Genomic DNA, 7,899 nt, shown 5'->3' on the forward strand with positions numbered 1-7,899 from the left:
GTGGCTGGGTCTATTCTTTAAAAATAATGGTTGGACCATTTTAGATTTTTCTAAAGCAGTTTTGTTAAAGTGTTGGCAAGGCTGTATGGAAGTGCTAAGGACTGTTATTAAACTAATATTTCCACTTTGCTGTCAGCATTTAGTTCCCAGTCCTGCAAACTGATGTCAGTGGGACTAGGGGGTGATAGCCCTGGGATCTGGCCACATGGAGCAGCTTGGGGAATCCGGGCCTTGTTAAAGGTAAAGCTGGGAGTGGTATGATAGATTGTCTGTCTGACACTCCCTATGATAAGACTCTGTTTTCAGTTGCTTAGAATTCTCCCGTCTTTAAGTGCTTCAAGGTGAAATTTTGCATGCTGGGTGTCTGCCACAGGAAAGGGTTGTTTTTAGAAAAATTCAGCAAAAATAGTTCAACCATTTACATTGTCTTGCCCATAACAAATTGTTAAAACCGTTGCAGTGAGAAGCGCAAGCCCTCCCATGCTTTGGCCAAATTTTGAACCTCTGGGAATTTCAATTAGCATGTGTTCAGTGTGGAGACTTGTTAGTTTGGTAACTAGATTCTTTATAGATTCCATCTGTGCTGCATATGCTCCAGCTCAGACTATTATTAATTTTCTAATGGGCTTTTCTTTGGCACTGATCACTACAGTGAGTGCTTCACATAGCAAAAACTATTTGTTTCAAGTTGTAGGTTAGTTATTTTATCAGACACCAATTCATCCAGCTGTAATAATAATAATACCTTGCACTTATGTCACTTTCTATCTAAGATTTGCAGAGCACTTTACTAATGTTAAATTAACCCTCACACATACCGGGTGAGGTAGATAAGCATTATCTTAATTGTAGAGATAGGGCAACAAAGTCTAAGCAAAGTGCTCAAATTCACAAAGGAAGCTATTCAGTGGCAGTGACAATAGAACCCTCTTTGCCTGTCCAGTGTGTTAGTCAAGATATCATAGAATCATAGAATATCAGGGTTGGAAGGGACCCCAGAAGGTCATCTAGTCCAACCCCCTGCTCGAAGCAGGACCAATTCCCAGTTAAATCATCCCAGCCAGGGCTTTGTCAAGCCTGACCTTAAAAACCTCTAAGGAAGGAGATTCTACCACCTCCCTAGGTAACGCATTCCAGTGTTTCACCACCCTCATAGTGAAAAAGTTTTTCCTAATATCCAATCTAAACCTCCCCCACTGCAACTTGAGACCATTACTCCTCGTTCTGTCATCTGCTACCATTGAGAACAGTCTAGAGCCATCCTCTTTGGAACCCCCTTTCAGGTAGTTGAAAGCAGCTATCAAATCCCCCCTCATTCTTCTCTTCTGCAGGCTAAACAATCCCAGCTCCCTCAGCCTCTCCTCATAAGTCATGTGTTCTAGACCCCTAATCATTTTTGTTGCCCTTCGCTGGACTCTCTCCAATTTATCCACATCCTTCTTGAAGTGTGGGGCCCAAAACTGGACACAGTACTCCAGATGAGGCCTCACCAATGTCGAATAGAGGGGGACGATCACGTCCCTCGATCTGCTCACTATGCCCCTACTTATACATCCCAAAATGCCATTGGCTTTCTTGGCAACAAGGGCACACTGCTGACTCATATCCAGCTTCTCGTCCACTGTCACCCCTAGGTCCTTTTCCGCAGAATATCTTGGAATATCTTCCAATGTTTCTTAGATTACGTCTCCTTTTTAGTTCCCTGTGATTGTTTCTAGGGCCTCTTTCAGACATCTTCAAAGTCTTTATTTTGAACTGCACAGCAGTGAGGTGCTATTCAGGTAAGATTAATTGCAGCTTTTTGTGAGCATTCAAAATAAGACTCTGAGATACAAGCGAAAATCATATCCTGCTTATCAGCTTTCCTGACAGAAAGTCACCTCCAGGCTGGAACATCATGTGCCTTAACAGGGAAATAGTGGAACAATTCCCGAACCCTGATTGTAGGGCCAGCCAGGTCTTCTCCTGGCATAGAAAGCAGGGTCTAAGCATCTGATGCTCCTCCTAGAGAGAAGAGCACAGGGACCTATGGCTCAGCATCACTATTCCCTGACCGGTAGAGCTGACTGGCTATGAGGAGTGAGTTTACACCCACATTCTGCAGAGGAAGATGGAACACCCCACCCCCGGTCAATGTGACCTGAGCAGAAAATTCCTTCTTGACCCCATATATGACAATCTGCACAGTTGAGCAATAACCAGCCATAATGCCCGAACTTCTCATGTGCACCATAGAGCATATAAGTGTAGCATTACAACAACTTTTTGTCTGGGCTTGGATTACTGGGAAGGTACCAGGCCAGTGGAGTGAAAGAAAGGGATTACCATATTACTTCATAAGGGGAAAGGCCCATACACTGAGTGAAGTAGCTATAGTACTCTACTCCTGAAAAAGACTTTACATGCTATTCTTGTGCAGCTCCAGCTTCTCCTTGTGAAATGCCATTGCCTTGAGCAATTGGGCTTCATGGCCAGGTGATCCATAATAGATACTATGCTTGCTTTCCATCTTTTATCCGAGATCCAGCATGAATTTAAACAGCCTATGAAAGTAGCATACATAGACCTAAAGGCAGCCTTTGATTCTGTTGACAGAGCTGCCTTGTGGAAGGCCCTGCAGGGCATCAGTGTTCCTGATATACCCCGGAGGCTAATTTAAACATCTACATAGTGACTCAGAGGCACAGGTGTATTGGGGGCCCCATAGGTCTGACAAGATTCACACTAGATCCAGGGTGAAGCAGAGATGTGTCCTGGCCCCAGACCAGTTCTGCTGTGCAATGGATTGGCTCCTTAACATATTTACGCAAATATTGGTATAACTGTTGGTTCAGCCTCTTTTACTGACCTGGATTATGTGGATGATGATGTCCGCTTTGGTCAGGACACAATCTCAAAGATGCACTAGACTGCTTCCAGCCTAAGACATCTGCCCTAGCGCTAAAGGTTTCTTGGGCAAAACCAGAAGTCCAGAGTGTCAATGCAAAAATTGGATACAAGTCATTTGTGCTTCTGGACAAACTGTGGAAGTAGTGGATGACTTCACTCATCTATGCAGAAAAATTGTCACCAAACGGGTGCAGCCAGCCAAACATCCTAAGGAAAATTAGTTTAGCAGCCTCAGCCATGAAGGACCTGCATAGTGTCTGGAGCCAAAAGAAGGAGAAACTATATACAAAAGAATGTATTTCTCAAACCTGTGTACTTCCGATTCTCTTACATGAACCTGAAACATGGATGCTGCCTAAACAGGACCTCAGGAGGTTGGATGCTTTTCATATGCATTGCCAACAGCAACTAGTGAGTGTAAGATGGTGTGACTTTATCAGTAATAGGGATGTATCATTGAGAAACGGCATAGAGAGGATTGAAGTAATTGTTGGCTGCTGCTAGCTGGTCCTTTTTGGTCATGTTGCCTGCCTCAGAGACAATGTCCTCACACATCAAGCCCTGAAGATCGGATTGAGGTCAGGAAGAGGCACTGCCCTGTCTTGGATTGGTGGTGGTCTCACAGTTACCTGCTGTCATAAATATAAAGGGAAGGGTAAACCCCTTTGAAATCCCTCCTGGCCAGGGGAAAGCTCCTCTCACCTGTAAAGGGTTAAGAAGCTAAAGGTAACCTCGCTGGCACCTGACCAAAATGACCAATGAGGAGACAAGATACTTTCAAAAGCTGGGAGGAGGGAGAGAAACAAAGGGTCTGTGTCTGTCGGTATGCTGGTTCTTGCCAGGGACAGAACAGGAATGGAGTCTTAGAACTTTTAGTAAGTAATCTAGCTAGGTATGTGTTAGATTATGATTTCTTTAAATGGCTGAGAAAAGAATTGTGCTGAGTAGAATAACTATTTCTGTCTGTGTATCTTTTTTGTAACTTAAGGTTTTGCCTAGAGGGGTTCTCTATGTTTTTGAATCTAATTACCCTGTAAGATATCTACCATCCTGATTTTACAGGGGGGATTTCTTTATTTCTATTTACTTCTATTTTTTATTAAAAGTCTTCTTGTAAAAAACTGAATGCTTTTTTCATTGTTCTCAGATCCAAGGGTTTGGGTCTGTGGTCACCTATGCAAATTGGTGAGGCTTTTTACCAAACCTTGTCCAGGAAGTGGGGTGCAAGGTTTTGGGAAGTATTTTGGGGGGAAAGACGCGTCCAAACAGCTCTTCCCCAGTAACCAGTATTAGTTTGGTGGTGGTAGCGGCCATTCCAAGGATAACGGGTGTAATATTTTATACCTTGGGGAAGTTTTGACCTAAGCTGGTAAAGATAAGCTTAGGAGGTTTTTCATACAGGTCCCCACATCTGTACCCTAGAGTTCAGAGTGGGGGAGGAACCTTGACATGGTGGCACAGTGGTGGGATTAACCTGAAATCATTTTGAGATCCAGTTGAGATTTTTTGAACTAGAAATACAGATTTTAAAAAGGAATTTTTAGGAAGTCCAGAAAGCAGCTTTGAAACTGAAAGCAGCTTGGTTTCTCTCTGCTTTGTGGCCAAGCAGAGACAAAAGGGGATTATCTTGTGAATTGCAGGTTTTCTTTGCCTGGAGGCAGGGTACTTAACTCCTGCAGGGAAATTCACAGTCTTCCAACCCAGAGGTTTTTTTTTTCTTTTCTTCCTAAAAGTAAATAGGGGGTGTGTGTTCTACCCATTTGCTTTTTCTTTGGGCTGGGTAAGCAGGTTTCCAAGTAGTTGGAGGTTTTTTGCTTTAATTTGGGCCCAGAGCAGAGACAAGGGAATTGTCTTTTTCTGTAGGCTGACAGTCACTATCAGAGAATAGGTATTCTATTCCAGCACAGCAAAATTTTACAGCCACGTTTTGTTTGTTTATTTCTAAACCTCGGGTGTAAAGTTAGTTAAAGACAGAGAGGTTAGAATAACCAAATCCTCAGCTCGACTACAGCTCGAATTAGCCAAATTTCAGGCTGAGGAAAGACAAAGGGAACATGAAAGACAGATAGAACTCATGCGGCTGAAGAAGGAACAAGAAAGGGAGGCAGAACAACACCAAGAGGCTGCTCACAGGAGAGCTATGGAAGCGAGGGACAAAGAACTGGAGGAGAAGGAAAAAGAGAGGAAGTATGTGGAGGAGATGGAGAAGATAAAGGCTCAGCAGAATATCCCAACAAACCCTAGTAATCCTTCTCCAAGTACCACTTCCCATCCCAGAAAGTTCCCCACCTACAAGGCAGGTGATGATACTGAGGCCTTCTTAGAAAACTTTGAAAGGGCCTGCCTTGGGTACAACATCTCTACTGACCAATACATGGTAGAGCTGAGGCCGCAGCTCAGTGGACCCTTAGCTGAGGTGGCAGCTGAAATGCCTAAAGAACACATGAACAAGTATGAACTGGTTAAATCCAAGGCGAGAGTCAGAATGGGGATAACACCCGAGCAGTCTCGTCGGAGGTTCAGAGCCCTAAGGTGGAAACCAGACATGTCATTTACCCGACATGCCTACCACATTGTGAAACATTGGGATGCCTGGATATCAGGAGCAAGTGTTGAATCTCCAGTAAATTTGCCCTTCCTAATGCAAATGGAACAATTCTTAGAGGGTGTTCCTGAGGAAATAGAAAGATACATCCTAGACGGGAAGCCCAAAACTGTAATCGAGGCAGGAGAGATTGGAGCCAGATGGGTGGAGGTGGCAGAGAAGAAGAAAACTGGTCGCAGTTGGAGTGGAGACCAGAAGGGACCACCCCAGACCACACCCTATTACCGGGGGCCGCCCAAAGCCCCACCTACCTCCCAAAGAACCCTCCAGACCCCTTATCGTCCCACCACCCCGTTCTCCAGCAACCCTCCTCGCCCCAGTGACCCGTCAGCTGGACGATGTTTTAAGTGTAATGAGCTGGGGCATGTAAAGGCCAACTGCCCCAAGAACCCCAACAGATTACAGTTCATTGCACCGGAATCACACCAGAGGTCCACAGGCCCAGATACCTCCCAGATACCCTTGGAGCGGAGGGAAACTGTGAGTGTGGGCGGGAAGAAGGTCACCGCGTGGAGGGACACCGGAGCACAAGTGTCAGCTATCCATGCTTCCTTAGTGGACCCCAATTTAATCAACCCAGAGATCCAAGTGACGATTCAACCCTTCAAGTCCAACTCTTTCAATTTGCCTACAGCCAAGTTGCCTGTCCAGTACAAGGGCTGGTCAGGAATGTGGACTTTTGCAGTCTATGATGATTATCCCATCCCCATGCTGTTGGGGGAAGACTTGGCCAATCATGTGAAGCAGGCCAAGAGGGTGGGAATGGTCACCCGCAGCCAGGCTAAACAAGCCGTGAGGCCTAGCTCTGTTCCGGAAACTTCTATCAGGACCCAGTCAGAGGTGATGGACCCGGACCCCAGGCCAATGTCTGCAACAGCAGTAGTGGATCCAGTCCCAGAGACCCAGACGGAACCAGTCCCAGAACCGGAACCAGCCAAACAACCAACACCAGACCCCGTGCCAGCACTGAATACTTGCAACCTCAACACCAGAGGGCCCCACCGAACCTGAACTGGCAGCAGCCGATAACCCTACACGAGAGGCTCAGCCGGAGCCTGAATCCCAACATAGTGCACCAGCGGAGAGCGGTTCACAGTCAACAGAAACAGCTCCATCCCCTATATCGCTTCCAGAGGGACCAAGCCTAGGTCCACAATCCCATGAGGAACTGATGCCTCCAGCATCAAGGGAACAGTTCCAGACCGAACAGGAAGCAGATGAAAGCCCCCAGAGAGCTTGGACGGCGGCACGGAGCAACCCACCGCCTCTCAGCTCTTCTAATCGATCCAGGTTTGTTATAGAAAGAGGACTTTTATACAAGGAAACTCTTCCTGGTGGACACCAGGAAGACTGGCATCCTCAGAGACAGTTAGTAGTTCCAACTAAATACCGGGCCAAGCTCTTGAGCTTAGCCCACGATCACCCTAGTGGCCATGCTGGGGTGAACAGGACCAAAGACCGTTTGGGGGGATCATTCCACTGGGAGGAAATGGGCAAGGATGTTTCTACCTATGTCCAGTCTTGTGAGGTGTGCCAAAGAGTGGGAAAACCCCAAGACCAGGTCAAAGCCCCTCTCCAGCCACTCCCCATCATTGAAGTTCCATTTCAGCGAGTAGCTGTGGATATTCTGGGTCCTTTTCCGAAAAAGACACCCAGAGGAAAGCAGTACATACTGACTTTCATGGATTTTGCCACCCGATGGCCGGAAGCAGTAGCTCTAAGCAACACCAGGGCTAAAAGTGTGTGCCAGGCACTAGCAGACATTTTTGCCAGGGTAGATTGGCCCTCCGACATCCTCACAGATGCAGGGACTAATTTCCTGGCAGGAACTATGAAAAACCTTTGGGAAGCTCATGGGGTAAATCACTTGGTTGCCACTCCTTACCACCATCAAACAAATGGCATGGTGGAGAAGTTTAATGGAACTTTGGGGGCCATGATACGTAAATTTGTAAATGAGCACTCCAATGATTGGGACCTAGTGTTGCAGCTGTTGCTCTTTGCCTACAGAGCTGTACCACATCCCAGTTTAGGGTTTTCCCCATTTGAACTTGTATATGGCCGTGAGGTTAAGGGGCCATTGCAGTTGGTGAAGCAGCAATGGGAGGGATTTACACCTTCTCCAGGAACTAACATTCTGGACTTTGTAACCAACCTACAAAACACCCTCTGAACCTCTTTAGCCCTTGCTAGAGAAAACTTACAGGATGCTCAAAAAGAGCAAAAAGCCTGGTATGATAAACATGCCAGAGAGCGTTCCTTCAAAGTAGGAGACCAGGTCATGGTCTTAAGGGTGCTCCAGGCCCATAAAATGGAAGCATCGTGGGAAGGGCCATTCACGGTCCAGGAGCGCCTGGGAGCTGTTAATTATCTCATAGCATTCCCCACCTCCAACCGGAAGCCTA

The sequence above is a fragment of the Caretta caretta genome, chromosome 5, assembly GCF_965140235.1.
Source record: "Caretta caretta isolate rCarCar2 chromosome 5, rCarCar1.hap1, whole genome shotgun sequence".
Taxonomy (NCBI): Eukaryota; Metazoa; Chordata; order Testudines; family Cheloniidae; genus Caretta; species Caretta caretta.